The sequence below is a fragment of the Podarcis vaucheri genome (assembly GCF_965113315.1).
Source record: "Podarcis vaucheri genome assembly, chromosome: 1".
Taxonomy (NCBI): Eukaryota; Metazoa; Chordata; class Lepidosauria; order Squamata; family Lacertidae; genus Podarcis; species Podarcis vaucheri.
Genome location: NC_138759.1, coordinates 92,620,226 through 92,639,991, shown reverse-complemented (window position 1 = coordinate 92,639,991; position 19,766 = coordinate 92,620,226). Strand labels below are relative to the sequence as shown.

The window sequence follows — 19,766 nt, the reverse complement described above, 5'->3', positions numbered from 1 at the left end:
TAAGACTGGTTTGCAAATGAAGTTTCCCATGCAATAGTCACTACCATATGGGAAACGGTTTCTTAGTAGTTTTAGTGAAGTAAAGGTAAAGGGACCCCTGACCATTAGGTCCAGTTGTGACCGACTCTGGGGTTGCGGCGCTCATCTCGCTCTATAGGCCAAGGGAGCCGGCGTTTGTCCGCAGACAGGCTTCCGGGTCATGTGGCCAGCATGACTAAGCCGCTTCTGGCAAACCAGAGCAGCGCACGGAAACGCCGTTTACCTTCCCGCTGGAGCGGGTACCTATTTATCTACTTGTACTTTGACGTGCTTTCGAACTGCTAGGTGGGCAGGAGCCGGGACCGAACAACGGGAGCTCACCCCGTCGTGGGGTTTCGAACCGCCGACCTTCTGATCGGCAAGCCCTAGGCTCTGTGGTTTAACCCACAGCGCCACCAGCGTCCCCAGTAGTTTTAGTAGTTACCATTAAACATGCAGTACAAGGTAAGGCCGTGAGAGCACGTTTATAATACTTAAGCATATGATTCTCTCTACATAAGATTCCTGTTCTATGAAACTGTCAAAGAGTGATTTTTCTGTTTTAATCTACTCCTCAATTATTCCTGTCGAGCAATATAACATTGGGACACTGTGGGATGTTGTGGTTAATGTTAAACTTGTGGGAATCCATATTCAAATCCCTGAACAGTATGAAACTCTGTAGGTGGCCTTGGGCAAGTCATTACCTCTCAGTCTAACCTATTTCACAGAGTTATGAGATGGAAAATCACCACCAGAGATCCTGGAGGAAGGCTGGGAATCTGAAAACAATATGCATGGTATATGACATATGCAAATCCTCCTTTCGGGCTTTCAAAATATTTGTGCACTTTCGGTTCTCACCTGTTATGCCAGTTATCATGCATAAAATTATGACCATGTTCAAAAACTTGAGAATTTTTTCATAGGTGGAGAAGAATCCAATTATACTGGTATTCTAGAATTTCAACTATAAAGACTTGAGTTCTCCCAATTTTTTTAATTACTGTTCATTTTCTTATTCCCATTAACATTAACAGAGATTATTGAAAGAACTCAACTGGGGAGAGAAAATTGAAGGTGTAGAGATCAAGCAAAAAAAGAGATTTAGCTGTTCCTAATCTAATCTGTTGTTATTATTACAAGGTTTCCCAATTATGTTAGTAAATATTTCTTAGGATGAATGGAGTTGTTTAAATTTGAATAATTAAATATCTACATGTTACTAGATATTCTAAATCCCATGAATTATTGGGGGGGGCACAAGCCAATAGGCAATTGCTAAGAACCAAACAAAAGATAGTAAGATCACTTTTGTTTCAGCAGGGATAAGTGACAGATTTAGTATGAACTGTGAACTCTATATGATCTTCGAAACATACATCACAGCTTGTGCTTGATGTGCTTTCTAATACAAAGAGAAATCCAAACCAAAAAAAATATCATTTAAACTAGGACTTCAATAAACTTGAAAAGTTTATTTCATATGGTAGAAGTGAGTCCAAATTTGTATCTCAGGATTGCTAAACATGTTACTTGTGAAGGTATACAATGTCAGAATCCCTGTCAGGGGGAGAAGTGGGGAATGACTAAATAAATAAAGACTAAATAAATAAATAGGTTGAAAAGAAAGAATAAATTTAAGAAAATACCTAGGAACCTTTTATTGTGAAAATACACATTTGTATAGTGATGTTGTGACCTGTTCAAACATTCAGACTGAAATGTTCCATTGAGAAAACCGTCCAAATGTACACACACAATTCTCTGTACAATTCCTTTGTACAAAGAAAAGAAAAAAGTTCTCTGTATATATCGCTCAAACTAAACAGAGACAAATGCCACCTAAATATCTTTTTTTAAAAAAATAAATATCCTTAAGATTCATACATATAGCAGGATGTCTTTCCACATACACATCCATGTTCCTTTTGGGATATTTTTAATAATATCATTATTCTGATGGATAAACTTGATGTTTCATGGTGTCTAGACTGTATGCAATCTGTATGCTGATGGACTGTGCATGTCTGTACAGGTGGAGAAAGTCTAATAAAAAGGTTAAACTGAAAGCTATCAGATACTGGTATTTGGTTAAAAAACAAAAACCAGCTATGATAGGCTGGTTTACACATAGTACCTGAAAGCTGATCTAAACATTCATGGAGAAGAAATATGCATGTAATACTACTCTCCAGCAACAGCTCCATTTTGGAATAGTAGTATCCCAAAGTTTTCATTTTAGGTCGCAACTCAGAAGTCAATGCTTGACTATGTTTCAAAAAGGGAGCCAAAACCGGAAATTTAATAGCTTTCTTGGCAATGGTTCCAAAGTGTCATTGGAGAGTCATTTGCTTCATTTCTACACTTATGCCAACAACCAGGAGCCCGAATAAATGTAGTTTTCAAGATGTCTGAATCCTTAACATGGACATCAGGTGCACTGTAAAACATTATTTCCTGGGATCCAAAAGTACTTTGTATTTGTCCCTTCTTTCGTGGCCCCTTGACTGCTGTAGTGGCAACAATCAGAGACCATTTTGCCAAACCCAATTACCAATCAAGCCAAACAATTCCCTCATCATTGCTTTAAAATCAGGGGAAAGAAGCACGTGTTTGAAAGCTCCCCACCATTAAATTCGCCTACAAGCAACAAACTACCATACCAAGGGCAGGAATTCGCACTTAGACATCTCCCCGTCACATAGGGGGGGGGGTTGTTTGCTTTGTTCCATTTTAATCTGGGGTAGAATCCAACTATCGGATTTCCACACATATCCTTAAGTCCTGGGATACTTTTTCTCATGCAAAAATTTGTTATTGTGCCCTAGATACTTGATCAAACACTATCACTTGAAAGCAGCAACAGTGATATAACTGAATATATCAGGTGAATTAGATATTTAGATGAAGTCACAGGCCTCTATACACATGTGTTAATTGATTCAATTGTTGTGATCAGAATAAAGCTCTTAATCCACTGGTGTCCAAATTTTTTTCAAAGAGGGCCAGATTTGATGAAGTGAATGGCCGTGAGGGCCAGCCAAAGGGCCAACCAAAGTTGTTGAGCTTTTTTTAAGATTGAAGTTGGAAGTTGTGGGGGTTTTTTAAAGGATTTTACCCCCCCCCCAATAAACTCCCACAGGCGCTGGATTAGACTGACCAGCGGGCCAGATTAGACCCCGAAACGGAATTTGGACATGCCTGTCTTAATCTCAGTCTAACTTGAAATTTCTCTAGTTCAGATGAAAGTGTTTGGATTACAGGCACTGTATTCTAATCTATCCCCTCTCTTTGTTTTCTTCTTCATCACAATCTATTAAACTACAAGGAAGAAAACCTAAGCAGAAATGAATGCATTGGAAACATTTGCCTTTATAAACCTAAGCAGAAATGAATGCGTTGGAAACATTTGCCTGTATATTGAAAATATACAGGCCATACAGAAAGACCTGTACATTAAGATTCTACCTTTGAGGGGTTCCTTGTATTATCTGGGGATTGCTACTATTCTCAATTGTTTCCAGATTGGTGGTAATGGGCCCCCAGGTTAGAATATATTTGTATAGTTTAGTCATATGTGGGGCCATCAGATCCTCAAATGTTTTATAGAATGCCTCTACTAGTTTTATTGATGCAAAAAGATTTATAGCAACTAGGTGAGTGAGCCAGTATTAATCTAAGAAAAATCAAGTGCATACTAGGATAAGCAATTGGTTGCTTTATGTTGGAACAGTTTTATTTGAACAGCAGACTTCCAATGAACTGATACTGATATTGCATTCATGAAGGATCCAAAAATCTGTTGCTTAACACATTTTGAGGCATATGCACGATTTCCTCTAGTCCCAAAATGTATTTTTTTATATAATTGTTCTGTCTGTGCTGACTTTTTCATAAACTGCCATGTTAACTATAAATCAAAGACACTTCTTTTTAAATTAACAATCTACAGGGAGAGTTTTAAGCTGTGAATTAATGCCTTGCTGGCCAATACATTACTTTTATGTGGGTTTTAACCACCTAAGCCATAGTCAGAATAGACCCACAGAAATAAATGTCCTTAAAGTAGTCTTCCTCAGCCATCCAGATGTGCTTGACTGCAACTCCCATCAGCCCTAGCCAGCATGACAAATAATCAGGGGTGGCAGAAGCACATTATTTTGGGTATGGCTGATGTATGGTCTCAACCTGTTGGTCTCAACTTTATACTTGTAAGTCTCTAGGTGTGGAATAATTTGTATTTCAGTATTTCTTGGTCAGAATGGGCGTGGAAGGAGGAAAAAAAGATGAACCCTGGGTGCAGCGGGTTGGGGCTAAATCTTGTACTTACTGTTCAAAGTGTGACACTTAGTGTAACAACTTCACAATGAGTACCAGCACCATTTTTTTCTAGGAAAAAAAGCACCAAGCATAACAAATAGCCATATATTTGGCATTTTTTTCTGGATAGGGTAGCATTTCTGAAAGTGATTAGCTTATGAAATCCCAATAATATTTTTAAACTAATCTGAATTCAATAAAATGCACCAAGTTAAGATTTCTACACAAATCTATAAATACTTTTAAGACACAAAAAATACCAAAGCCAGAATTTAAGGCAAAATGGGTTGAATGCAAAAGATGGCTTGCATCACTGGAATTCTTACAGCTCTCTTTCTGCTGCCGGTCTCATGTCATTCCAGAGATTTTTAGGGTGCAGTGGAGCGGAAGGGGCAGGAAAGCCCTGTTGCACTAGCCCAACTATACCTGTACTTCTCTATAATCAACCCATTAGGAAGTACCCAACAAAATAGTTCTGCAAAATGGAACTACACCCTTTCATCTCCCTGTGAGCCCTTCAAATCTGCTACAGAGGGCTTGGAGAAAACCTAGAGCAAATTTAGTGGGCATGCAGGAACAATAAGTTCTGTTGCACAGCCAGAAGTCTTTGCACTAACTTACTTTGTCAGATATCACCTATCAGGACTTGAAATATCAGTATTATATATTAACACTGTGCTTTGGATGGGAACCTTTGGGTTAATGGGTGGTTCCAAAATGAATAAATAAATTATACCTGCTGCAGTTTTACTTGAATATTTATTTTGCATAATATTTTAGTGGAATCAGCACTAGCAATGAATAAATGCATTGTGATGATTTCTATTTAGAATGCCATTCTTTCAAAGTGAAATCAGTGTGACTCATTTAAGAGAAGTGTACTTAGATGCTGATGTACACATATGGGTTAATAGTAGAAGTAAGAGCAAATTTCTAAAACAATTTTCAACTATCAAATACAGACGTGGAAATTTTATACTGTTTATATCAGCACTGCTCTTCCTAACAAGTACATATCCTGAATGTGCCAAAAGACACCTTTAGCATTCTATTCTTCTCTATCCAAAATTTATTATCCCCAGAAATCTTGGAGTAAGAGAAATGACAGATAGGGAGATATCCAATTGGTGTCCCTTTGCTTATAGAAGGCATCTAGGAACAGGAAAGGAGGCAATGTCTGGCAATTCCTTCTCTTCCTGCAGTTCCCTGCCCCAACCTCCATCTGCTGAGCAGTTATCCAGAGCAGATGGGGGAGGGAAACTGCTGAAGACTGTCACCCTCCCCATGCAACTTGTAGATGCTTTCTGCCAGCAGAGGGACACCAACTGGATATCTCCCATGTAAGTGAAGAATCACTAAGACTGTACATACTTCAAAACAGTACATGTAAACAATGGAACAAATCCGAAATGGACCAGTCTAGAAATAATAAAGCACACTGTAAGATTTGGAAGAGAAGGTATTCCACAAGAATATTTAATTTTAACTGATTAGCTTGAAATTAGAAGACTTTAAGCTATAAAAAGAGCCAAGCAATTAAAAATTACTAGCACAACCACTGTGCTTTCCCTCCACATCATAAATATTTATAAGTCTGACAGTGTTCCAGAGATGTGCATCCTCTTAAAAATCCATTGATTATTCACTGAAGAATGAATTGAAACAACACTTCACTTGTGACTTGAGAGTACAACTAAACTTCTCGCTAGCAAGAAAGTTCACAGAAAATATTCCTAGAAATCACAAAGTAACTGTAGACCTTGCTTCTTAAGCAAAGTATTAAAAAAATCAGCTACCAAATCCTACCTACTTATCACAGGGGAAAGTAGTAATTTTAACAAGTCACTGGTGTGCTAACACAATAAAGGTAAGTTACATCACAACATGTTTTCTATTGCTTTAGTGAGAGAGACAAGGCAGGTCAAATGGGAGGAAAAGGGAAAAAATAATGGACAAGAAGATGCTGTAGAGAACTTGGAAAGCTAAATGTAAAGAAGCAAAAAAAGGCTTTCAAGAACAAGGAGATTGTGCCAAGAACTCCCAAGACTAGCAATCAACCCAAATGGTGAATAAAGCCACCTTTTCTATTTAATTTGGTGAGGGGAGGGGGAGATACAAAGATGTCGTGAACTCCACTTCCCAGTACATATATACCTCATACACTGATAAAGCATCAACAGACCTGCCAACAACACCTGCACAAGTTACTGGCATACGGTCGAAAAGATTCAATTTGCTTTATTATTGCAGAGTCTGGTCACCCTAAAAAACAACTTTTTACTGAGCTGTGTTTAAGAAAACATCCCACAGTGAATTCTGACACAGGACTCACGAGAATTCTTTTTCCAGATTCCTCTGTACAGCTACAGATCATTCTTCATCTAAGTCATAATTACAATTCCTTCTACTGCGAAAATTGTTAAACCTGAAGTTCAGGGGAGTTGTCTTCAGTAATTATTTAAACCTATACTTTCTCTATAGACAAAAAGAATAATTTAAAATTTTAAGATAAGTACCAATACAGTCATACCTCATGTTACGTTTGTGTCAGGTTGAGCGTTTTCAGGCTGCGTCCCGCAGCGACCCAGGAGTACCAGAAAGGGTTACTTCCGGGGTTTCGCAGCTCGCGCATGAGCACAAAATGACGCCACGTGCATGCACAGAAGTGGAAAACCGCAACCTGCGCGCACACAGATTGCGTTCTGCTCATGTTGCGAACGAGCCTCCAGAACGGATCCCGTTCGCAACCAGAGGTACCACTGTACCAGTAAACTGCTATGGGTAGCCAAGTTTTCTGAAGCCTCCATTATCAGAAAAAGGGAAAACAATGAATGTTTTTTACCTTAAGATACTGAGGATGACTCCCTCCACCCTGCTCAGCTGATACAACGTTGCAGCTGGCTTCCCTCACCCCAGTGGGAAAGATGAGGATGGTGTAAGAAAATCTATCAGGAAGTCTCCTCTTCTTCCTTGTTTGCAAGTACTGTACAGCATAACTGACCAGTATTTGACTGAATTACTGACTACTGTATTCATTTTGCAAGTCAAATGGCCAACACTATATTGTACTCTTTAAAATCTGCGAAGAGCTAACAAGGTATCCCTGGCATATGCAAACTATTTACTCTGATGCACTTTCACTGAAATCAATAAGACTACATTATTATAAGTGGCCTATGAATCACTGTGTCATACGTACTGTAGCTATAGCAATGCCATCAAATAGTGTTAGGGGACAGGCAGCAGCTGTGCTTACTTGTGCTGCCTAGTTCCACACCTTTCTGTGACCCTGTCCCTCCTCATGACACCACAGTACACTCTTCAGTTTCCCGCTGCACACTTGCAGCATGACTATTTCTGTACATAACAATTTCACAGCAGCTTGAGTAAAGGCAGGGTGAAACTAACTGATGACTTTCCATCACTTTGTAAGCAGTGATGGCACCAGAATGCACATGGTACAAAAAGAAAGAACAGTTGTTTGTCTCAAAAGAAAGATTTGCTTGTTCAACCATGTTGTAGCTTGGGCAAGGGAGCCTGGACAGTAAGTACTACAGAAAATCCAAAGGCTGATCAGTAAATGAGAAAATCAGAAAAGGACTGGTGTGAAAAGCAGGGTGGCATAAATCAATTCCTGGTAACCTCAACAACAGATTGTGTGTTTTCATATATGTTTAAAGCCAATGGTTTCAAACTACTACTCTCAATGGATTATTTCTGGAGAATCCAAGCCATCTTTTAACTTTGGAAGTGTGAAACTCTTCTTAGCCAAGCAGCCAGCCTAGACAAAAGCAACATTACAGCATATGAACATTTGTTAGTGCAAGATACACATTAAGCCAATTTAATAATACAAGAATGTGTTGGATTCAGAGAAAAATCAATGTCAGACTGGTTTCCCCCCCTCCCCTATCAGTTCCCTGTAAACTATAAAGCCTCTCCCAGAGGTCAGCAGAACCTGCTGAAAATGATGGGGTGTGGCTTGGGGACTGAGGGGGAAGGGAGAAGCCCTGAAAATCAGGCTAAGGAAGCTTCCAGAAGTAGAAGCTGGATCCAACCGAATAATGCCAAGTACAAAAGTGTTAAGCAATACCTTTTGCTGGATCAATTTATGAGTATCTCAGTTACAAAGAATTTTAACCAGCCAGAAAAGAAGGATGGCCAGTTATCAACCATTGGCATACCTAGCTTTTAGTATCAAAAATATTGTATATCACCCAATCCCTTATCAAAATGTAAGCACTCAGGATGAGAAATCCAAGTAGCTAAGGCAGCAGATCACCAAAAACAGGGCCTCACAGTTGTACTGCAACTTGAGGAACTAGGCTAATGGCGTTAGTCACATATGACTAAAATATATCTTATTTCCAAGGACAATACAGCAACTGCCATGAGTGCTGGAAGAAAGACTGCTCCCTGCTGCAAGGCCCATTTTTACCTGGCCTAGGAGGCAGGGCCCAGACTCACACTGAACAGCCAAAAGAGACTCCTGGGAAGCCATTGCACGAACAGCTCTTGGGTTGGGGCAGCTGGCCAAAATGTTTTACAATGTTTTAGATGGTTCTAATTTTGGTTCCTCTTTTTTTGTTTTTGTTGGGCTGGGGATCTTTAAATGTTTAGTTGGGGTTGGCGGTTATTTTAATATAACTGTAAACTGTTTATTATTGCTGTTATTACTGTTATTATTGATTTCCATTGATTTATTGGTTTGTTGTCTGCATAGAATATTCTGTTTTTTAATGTCTGATGTTTGGTTGTGTTTTTATATAAGTTGTAAGCCGTCCAGAGTGGGCAGGATATAATAATAATAATAATAATAATAATAATAATAATAATAATAATATTGCAAAGTTTCCTGAGATATAATGAATTGCCCCTCCCCCTTAAAACACAATAGTCACAATCTATTAGCTACACCAGAATTGTTATATTTCAGCTATAAACAAGGTCCCGTGTATTCAGAACTGCTCCCTGCAAATGTACTTTAACTTATAGCTCATGCTGTTTCGTGTATTGTTTACAACCTACTATCATAGTCAATGACTCTAAATTACTAGGATCTGTTAAAAATGCTATAATATTGAATAAAAATGCACATCTGTGTCAGTCACCATTTTCACGGAATGGCTTTAACTGCTTTAGGTGTGGACCATTCCACATACTAGTTCGCCAGGATGTGTATACAACATGGAGTTGCAGCCCATTCTGGATTCATGATGACTATATGCATAAGACACATATTTGCTGCAGTAACATGTTATATGCCTATTTGTGCACCAAAATACATAATATTTGAATCCGTCTTAATATTTTGCAGCTTCATGTATGTGTATGTGTAGAAATCAATGAAATTTCACACAGAGACAAAAGTATGTATTTACAGTGCTAGCTTACACCCAATCCTACCAATTCCTAGATGTTAATGCTATAACATCCCCATCCAACTAGTGTGGGTAAGTGCCACAAGTCAGGCTCCAACAATGAGATAATGCTATCCTTGATGAACATACTGAAGCACATATGCAACCTGATTTGCCTTTGACATTCTGCCTCTTACTGTTTCTTTGAGCCAGATGAACAAGCAGACAAGCACTTAGTCATGACATGCCAGTATCAGGCAAGCAGGCCATGCTATACTGGTTTACTAGCTTTTGTTGCAGGTTGGCCACTTATGGCGTAGCCTGATCTCCTACAAGGAGAAGCCAGATAGATTCCCCATAAGTCAGTACTTATTGGGAATCTCTGTAGACTGTTTATGTAGGAGTGCCTACAGCAGAGACCCACCTGGAGATGCTGTAATGAAATCCACATACACCCTGTACATGTTTTGCAATACAGAGGCTAAAACCAAAAAGACATCCTTAGTCAATATGCAACCTTAAGTGACATTTTCATGTTTAGAAAGTGATGTCAGTTAAAAAAAATCCAGACATTGTTCATGGTGTACTTGAGATAACTATACCAAGTGATAGTTCTACTCTTCTAATGTCAAAGCTTGAAGAACTACAAAAACTGGGAATTAGAAAGGTAAACATAAGCTAGAGCAACAAAACTATGCACAATATTTTTGCAGCACTACAATTGTTTTTAAATACAAATTTATCCAAGCCCAATATATCAGAAAAATAGATAGCAAAAGAAATGTGCATGTACAAAAACATCACTCATTCTGCTTTTCAGGAAACTACAGATGTTTCTACAATACCACTTAGGTAAATTAACCCCTCCCCCCCAAAAAAAAAGATCTATGTGAAGCCAGAAAGACACATAAATGTTGCCAGCAATAACCATGTATACACAGCTTCTTCAAATGAGCTTTTGGCTTTAAGCTACTGGCATTCCCCAGGCACACTGTTGTCTTTACTCATCCTTCCACTATATTGTAGTTGCACGAAAACCACAAAGTGAAAACAATGGGATTAGTTTTTCAGTCATCCATAGATTCACAATTCTATGACTAGAGCAGCACTTGGAGTCCTCTCCCCTCCCCACCCCAAAAAGACGAATAGCAGGAAGGAGGTGTTTGCACCATGTCCCCCTCCTTCCAACCAAAGGAATGGAGTTTCCCAAGAACAGCAGCAGAACAATCTCCTGCTACACGTTCTTCTGGATCACGTCCAGAATAGACTGTCCAGGACAAGGCAATGGAATTAGGGAGATCCTGGACCACCACAACCAGCATCCAAACTCCCCGGGTGCTAAGGTTATTTTGCATCATGGTCATGTTGTATGGCGCCTGAGACTCAAGAGTAAAAGGCCCCCCACCCGCCTGCTGCAGCGCAAGTCACCTGGGTGGTGCTGTGAGCGGTGTGAGAGTCAAAGTGCCAACCTGCCCAACTCACAAGTAAAATTGCTGCTGAGAGACACTACCCCTGCTTGCACCATATCGTAAGTCACCTGGATGGCACTGCGGACAGCACAGAACTCAAAATGCCGCCTTGTGCGACTCACAAGTAAAATTGTTACTGCTGAGGGAAACTTCCTCAGTGTACGCTGCAGCATGAGCCAAAGTGCATGGCACCTCACAGCAGCCACACTGAAGTGGCCAGGCCACCTGGATAGGTGCTTCTCTCCCTCCCTCCCCCTGCCCTATTGCAGGGCCAGGCTGGGCTCTGACGGTGGAGCCAGGCAGCTTGCTCTGAGACACCAGCCAGTCATCACTGCTTCTCTTTTTCTGTGGGGTGCTCTCGGAGCGCCTGACTTCCGTTGCCTCCACCTACTTCCTCACCCAGCTCAGCTCCCTATGGCTGGCTGCAGTGGGTTACCTCTCCCCACTCTGGTTGCCTTGGTGGCATTGTCCGCTCCTCCTCCCCGGCTCCGGGACTTTTGCGGGGACCCAGCCTGGATGCAGCCACACCATACTGGCCCATGGGGCACACACCTCTGTGGGCTGGGGTGGTAAGGCTCTTAAAGCTGGCAACTATTAAAAGTGCCAAGAAGACATGACAAAACATGGAAGGAGCATGAGGAAGGGCAATGAAGAGTATCAGCATGTGGGGACAATGTGGTTTGGAGAAACATGAAGGGATCATAGAATTGTAGAATTGGGAGGGACACTAAGTATCATCAAGTCCAACCCCCTGAAATGCAGGAATACGCAGCTGCCCCACACCTGAAACCTTGGCACCACTACTTGCCAGCACTAATACCAGCACCATGCTCTAACCAACTGAGCTATCACCTGTCATGTTAAGCCTTTTCATGTGTGAGAAAGAAAGGGGGGGTACATGTGGAATAACTCCTTAGAAGGGATATGTTGGCATTCCAGGAGTCAGCTTGGAGAGGAGAAAGGGAACGTGGGTAGGCATGATGGATGTTGGGAGTGATACTGCACTGGGAAGCAGTTAAGAGTTTATCTAAAGGCTTTCTGGCAGAAGCAAAAGTTAGTAGTGGATGTAGGGGTTAGGTGCCATGTAAGAGCTATGTGTGTACCTATTGGGGGTGGGGAGAGACAGTCTTTGCCAGTAATATCCCAGTATTAGGATGGTTGGTGAGTCCAGGAAGTTGGAGCAATATCAGATAACATCTGCTGAGAAGGAAAGGTATTTGGGGATTAAGCTTCATTCCTTGAGTTTGTGCTTTCCAGAACTTTTTGTTTGTGTTTTAAACCCAACATGTTTTGGTTAAGTTTTACTTGCCTTGTTTAATGTACGTGGGGCATAATGTATGATATGCTTTTAATTTGAACTATACTATCTGGTTAGTTTATGACAGTTTAAGTTGTGCATTTTAAAGTGTTATTTACCTCAGACTATCTCAGTAGTGCTTAAAATCTAAATAAAATTTGGAGTGGGGTCATTGAGGGACACTGAAGTCTTAGGTTGTGCAAACTGGTCACTCAAGGTGGATGTCTCTGCCATCAGTTGTGTAGGCCTGCTGTTGTTGTTTAGTCATTTAGTTGTGTCCGACTCTTCGTGACCCCATTGACCAGAGCACGCCAGGCACTCCTGTCTTCCACTGCCTCCCGCAGTTTGGTCAGACTCATGTTTGTAGCTTCGAGAACACCGTCCAACCATCTTGTCCTCTGTCGTCCCCTTCTCCTTGTGCCCTCAATCTTTTCCAACATCAGGGTCTTTTGATAGATAGATTCTTTATTGTCATTACACAAGTGCAACATTGCACAAAGTGCAACGAAATTGGATGCCATCCCTTAAAACAACAAAAGCAAGACAACAACAACAACCAAACAAACCACATTCCAGCCACACCCACACCACACCCATCAAACTCCCAGGTCACACTAACGAGTTACAGCATTCAAAAGGGCCACAGCTCTTGGATAGAAACTGTTTTTCAGTCTATTTGTCTTTGACTTGATGTTTCTATATCTTCTGCCAGAAGGCAGTAGTGCAAACAGACAGTGTCCCGGGTGAGATGAATCCTGCAGGATGTTATTTGCTTTCCTAAGACAACGGGAACCGTACAGTTCTTCCAAAGATGGGAGAGGATGACCAATAATCCTTTGGGCTGTGGTTATGACCTTCTGGAGCACCTTCCTCTCCCTAGCTGTACAACTGGAGAACCAAGCACAAATACAGTATGTAAGAATGCTCTCTATGGAGCCTCGGTAGAAGGACACCAGCAGTCTCTCACTCAGATTGTTCTTCTTTAAAAGTCTGAGGAAATAAATTCTCTGCTGGGCCTTCTTCACCAGAGCAGTGGTATGTGCGCTCCAAGTCATGTCCTGATCGATAGCTACTCCCAAAAACCTGAATTCCGCCACCCTCTCCACCCGTTCCCCGTTGATATACAAGGGCTGAATGTCCGCCTTTTTTTTCCTGTAATCCACCACCAATTCCTTGGTCTTAGCCGTATTAAGAGCCAGATTGTTCTCTCCACACCAAACACAGAGCCGCTCCACCTCGTCCCGATAGGCGGACTCATCCCCTCCTGAAATGAGCCCTACCACCGTAGTGTCATCAGCAAACTTGATGATTTTGTTGCTGGAATAGATGGCTGTACAGTCATACGTATAGATAGTGTAGAGCAGGGGACTCAACACACAACCCTGTGGTGAGCCGGTGTTAAGGCTAAGGGCTGTGGACATGTGTGACCCTACTCTAACCCTCTGGGAACGTTCTGACAAAAAATCCAAAACCCAGAGACAGGTGGAGTTGGAGAGTCCAATCGCCTCTAGCTTGGACACCAGTCTATGGGGGAGGATAGTGTTAAAAGCAGAGCTAAAATCCACAAACAGCAGCCTCACATAACTCCCCGGCTGCTCCAGATGGGACAGAGCAGCATGGAGAGTGGTATTGATGGCGTCTTCTGTGGATCTATTTGCTCTGTATGCAAACTGGTAGTTGTCAAAAGTTGATGGAAGACAGGAGATAATGTGACGGCGCACCAGTTTCTCAAAACACTTCATGATGATTGGAGTCAGTGCAACTGGTCTATAGTCATTCAAACTACTGATTGTGGATTTTTTAGGCAGAGGGACAATAGTTGACGACTTCAGGCAGGGTGGGACAATAGACTGGTGTAAGGACTTATTGAAGATCTTAGTAAAGACCCTCGCCAGCTGATCCGCACAGCCCTTCAACACCTTTCCAGTGATGCCATCAGGTCCAGCCGCCTTCCTCGGATTCGCCATCCTCAAAACCTGTCTCACCTCATGTTCCTCTACCGTGAATGAGGGGGAGTCTTCTCTTCTCATGAGGTGGCCAAAGTATTGGAGCCTCAGCTTCACAATCTGTCCTTCCAGTGAGCACTCAGGGCTGATTTCCTGAAGAATGGATAAGTTTGATCTTCTTGCAGTCCATGGGACTCTCAAGAGTCTCCTCCAGCACCATAATTCAAAAGCATCAATTCTTCGGCGATCAGCCTTCTTGATGGTCCAGCTCTCACTTCCATACATCACTACTGGGAAAACCATGGCTTTAACTATACGGACCTTTATTGGCAAGGTGATGTCTCTGCTTTTTAAGATACTGTCTAAGTGTGCCATCACCTTTCTCCCAAGGAGCAGGCGTCTTTTAATTTCGTGACTACGTGTAGGCCTGCAATAAGTGTTAATTGTTGTGCCAGAAAGATTACATAATATGAAGGAAAGGGGGTTTAGGGACAATCAAGAGCTTGTTTGCAGAGTGGAAGGAATGGAGTACCTTTTTCTGCCTTCCCACTTACAACCACTCTCTGAAGACTAGAGAAGGGACTCACATAAGAATATTAGGGGAGCTTTCTACGGTCTTCAGATGAGGACTAGATCATATGAAAATTTAACATAAGATTTTAGCTGGAGTTCATTCATTTTCAGCTTTGTAATCGTGTTATACAATAAATAATAAAAATAATAATATCACCTAGACATTCTGTTAGTGCACCCGTAACCTAGTTTTCAGGTGTTATGTGGCGCCAAACTTGCCTACCTGAGTTTCTAACACTGACCACAGCAACCATTTGAGTATGCAATGGAGGCATCCTGTACATGGAAACTTGCTTGCACATATGAATTACCCCTTATTGGATCGAAGTGGCACGTGACTGAACTTAAACACATGCAATCAACATATCTGCTTTCAATGTCTTTATGTTCTTTTGAAATGGCCTGTACTACTGCGCATTTTCAAAAATTAATTTAGCCCATACTAAACATTTATTGATTGGCATGCAAGACCCAGGATAGGTCCTAAATGAAGTAGTCAGGACAGAATTTCAATCAAAAAGTGAGACATTCTAAATATGCATACCATCATAAGGGATGGTATAACATACCAGATTCTGGATTTAGGGCGCAGTCCTTTGCACACTTACTTCAGTGGGACTTACTTCTGAATAGGCCTACCATCTGTTATTCCATTAAAATGTATGAAGGGGGGGAAAACTAAAGTAAATTAAGCATAAGGATGCCAAAAGTACATTGGACAGAAGAATTATAGTAAGTGCTATGTTATCTTTATGCAGCATGCTAGCTAGTGAATCTATGCTGCTGCAGAAATGTACATCTGACAAAGTCATATTACTGTAATACACTGGTGATTTACTGGCTTACAAAACATCTAACAGTATCAGAAAATACTGACTCCCGCATTACAAAGCATTACTTAACCATTGACAAAACAAAGATGAAGAAAAAAAGATCTAGTATAGTATTCTAGACTGGGTAATTCATGAGATGAGGAAATGCCTAAAGAATTCTTCTGAAGTCCAATTTTCACAATCTGGAATGATGCTGAAGCCTAAGCTTTCAGAAGCATAAAAAGCAAGAGAAATGTTAAGTATACTAATTTTGCAAATTTTATTAATTTATTACATGCATATAACTCTATTGTTTTTATTTCTACATGAATATTGCTACTTTATTCAATAATGTCAAACTATATTTCATTTAAAAGTAGCCAGTAGAAAAACCTTCATGAACATTCTTTCCTCTGCAGGTGACATACAAGAGCATATTCAGAAGATATAGAAAAGGTAACAATTGCTTATTATAACATAAACCCCTTCAATAAGATAATTGTATACACTAATTTAGAAACAAAGTAACTTGAAATTGAGCTCTCCCCCACCTTATTGATATGAAACCCTGGTCCAATTCATCAGTGTGAAGCTATGCTATGAACTTTTAAAAGTAATTTCAGAAAGCAAAATCAATTAGGGCCATAAATAGAAAACACTACCACTATCCTTATTGTTCTTCTGAATGGCATTTTAAACCTTGGCATCTGATTTGGCATGATATCTTTTTCAAAGGGAAGATGACAAATGAGAGTTTTACATGAGATATGTCAGGTGTCATATCCCCCCAAAGAAGTGTAACCCTAGGGTTCTTATGATCATCTGGAACTACATCAAAATGAAAAGAAAGCTGCAATAGCCTTTAATTATAATTTCTTTATTTTCAAAGTTATTATCTTGCATATTTAGTATATGCATAGTTATAGGAATGGCTAATTTGAGATTGACACACAGTAATGCACCCTTAACTGTGCTGCTAGAAGCAAGATCATTCATACTACAGTGGAACCTCGGTTTTTGTACATACATATACAGATGAGCGCCGCAACCCCAGAGTCGTCCGCGACTGGACTTAATGGTCAGGGGTCCCTTTACCTTTTATACAGGCAACTACCCCTTGAAAATACAATGCAACACATTCTAGCTTGACTTTTGATCTTACAGAATGTCTTTTGGAAATACACCTCAAAGTAATTGATGCCTGGCCTTTTTTAGTTTTTTTAAATATACAAATGTAACGTAACACTTCATACATCATAATTCTGCAAAAAAATTAATGGAACACAATAGAGCAACGTTTTGATCTCAGGACCTATTTGAATGCCTTGGTGATAGAAAAGCATTTCTTCAAATACCGATGCAATCAAGAACCCAGACAGGACCCTTACACACCTTCACACAACCTAATTTTGTCATGGCTCCACTCCCCCTAAGAATAACGTAATCCTGCTGCTTCTTCAGCTAACATAATAGAACGCAAACACAACACTGTCAACCATACACAACCTTTGGGTTTAGAAACCATTTATACAAATGTTACCAGTCTGCATCTACGGTAAATACATCAGCTTGACTAACAAAGGTAGGGGGGGAAAGACCCTCTTCAGGACCTTCCCAATCTTCAGTGAACCAATATTGAACTGAAAAATTGCTTGACCTAAAATAACATTAACATTACCATCTCTTTAACTCCCTTTCTAGTGCAAACAGCACACTCAAAGAAGGCATATTGCATTTTTAAGGAGCACCATATACACTATATAATTCAACAAATCCACAACTGTAAATAAATGCTACACTCCCCAGATCAATACTTTGGATAATTATGATTTGGCAACTCTTAACAGTCATTCACCCACCCACCTCCTTTCCTGTTGCCACACATTCCTCTGCATCTATTGGGTCGTCCAACATTTAGCACTCAGACCCACAGCGATCTAGGGGGTGGGCTGGTAATTTTTAACTCTACATCCTTAACGTAAGGGATATCACACATCCAACATTTGAAACGAGAACATGTAACAATGTTATTATTTAAAAAAAAATTGGAAGAGAGGGAGTCCCCCATTTTAACTTGAAAACTTAAAACCGAAACCCCCAGTAATATCCTCTTACCTTCATATAACAGCCACGTCCTTCCAGAGGATGATAATGGAGCAAGGGAGCAACCCAGAAAAGGGAAGCCAAAAGGTAAAGTGGAGGTGGGAAGGGGGTCTTGCCCCCCAACACACACACACACCTCACACACAAAAGGCTCAATTTAACCCGCAGAAAAGGCTCAGTTCAGTCGAGTTCTTGCACCCCGCGAGGAGCAGCAGCAGCAGCAAGCGAATAGGATGGGGGTCTCCAGCAACCGTTGCAGTGAGCGCCCCCCTCTCAACTCAAAGCCCCCCCACATTCCTGCCGCAGACAGAAAGGCAAGGGTGGGTGGGTGAGCAGGTGGAGGGAGGGGGGAAGGCAACGCAGCCTCCCCCCCTCCCCACCCACCGGGCACCCCCTCCAATAGAGGGAGGGGGAGAGGGGGGAAGGGGTCTCAGCAGTCACCCCTCTCTGCCTGAGGGGAAGGCACCCCCGGACCTTTTCCTCCCTCCCACCCCGAAAGGAGGCTTCCCCCTCTCTTCCTTCTCCTGCAGCCGTGGGGCCGAGGCTGGGGCGGGGGGGGGGAGGCGGTAGCTAAACACCGGGGCTCTGCCTGCCTGCACTGAGCGGGGGGCCGAGAACGAGCAGCAGCTGCCGCCGCCACCTCCTCCGTCTTCCTCCCCCTCCTCCACCCCAGAGCCTGCCTCCCTCCTTCCTCTCCTCCAGCCTGCCTTCAGACAGGCAGCAGCATAGCAACCAACATGGCAGCTGCGCAGTCACCCAGCGGAAAGTGGGAAGGGGGCAAGCTCTCGCGAGAAGCGCCCGAACTCTGCCCGCTCTCGCGCCCCCGCCCCTTCGCCTCTCCTCTGTCGCTGCCTAGCTTCTGCCTCGAATCACGCGACGGGGTTGGCTGCGCCGGCCGAAGCCCCGCCCGTCTCCCTTTCCGAGGCAGCGGTTGGCTGGCCGGGACGTCCGTCGCTGCAAGGGCAGAGACTGCGCCCGTCACGGCCGTAAGCCTCTCCGAAGTTGAGGCTTCATTCAGAGCAACCAAGGGTGGATTTTTGCAGTATTTCGCGAGGCTCTTACAAAAGGCCGGGGAAGGAGAGCGGCTGCTTGAATGAGAGCTGTAGTGACACCTGCTGGCAATTTCATCTTGGGCTTTTTTATTTTGCGGGTCGCGGGTTTTTTCTTTTTCTTTTTGGCAGTTTGTGCATTTTACCAGCTTTTTATTTTGGATCTAGCGCAGTTCTCTCGCCCGCCCTTCTTTTCTTGTGATCACTGTCCTTCGTTACGGCTGTGCTTTTTTGGATCGTCGTAGCTTTCCTTCTTTTTTCGGTGTTTTGTCCACAATTTTCATTTTTTTGTGTGATGTGCAATCGCTTCAGAACTCGCATAGCCTCATTATTTCTTCTTCTTGTAGTCAGAATCGCGTGTAAAAAAGCGGCGCGCTGCATTGCAAAGGCGGGCGAGCTGAGTGTGTGCCTGTTTTGCGGGACGTGTTTACAACATCGCCATAATATATTGTTGCGTAAAGCTGTTGAGGCTGCCACCCTGCAGACACACTTCCCTGGGAGTGAGTTCTGAGTAGACATGCATAGGGTTAAGCGGTGAAGCTGCAACTCTTCCTTCCGAGTATAACGCTGTAAAAACCACCATGGGATTCACTTTTGAGTAAACATCTGTAGGACTGCGCTCCTACGCTGTAATGATGCTCATGCTGATATGGAAATAAGCCCTATTCAGCTCACTAAGACTTTTGAGGAAGCAGGTATAGGAAGGGAAACTCTTTTATGTAAAACACAGTGAAAGTGGATCCATAGCCCCCCCCCCCATAGCATATAATAATAATCCTGATACCTTATTCTACCACACATTATGTCCTCCCCAAT

The 19,766-nt window shown here is 41.9% G+C and overlaps 1 protein-coding gene across 2 annotated transcripts in view; it reads right to left on the bottom strand.

Annotated features, from left to right (window-relative positions):
• PTPN4 (protein tyrosine phosphatase non-receptor type 4) overlaps window positions 1-18,653 on the bottom strand; it is an 81,328-nt gene extending 62,675 nt beyond the window's left edge. The window contains exon 1 of one of the 2 annotated variants that reach the window (XM_082231215.1): window positions 17,914-18,653. The gene's annotated coding sequence lies outside the window, so the exon portion shown is untranslated. The remainder of the gene's footprint in view (window positions 1-17,913) is intronic. The other variant, XM_082231214.1, reaches the window with a different exon arrangement.
• Window positions 18,654-19,766: the final 1,113 nt, after the last annotated feature.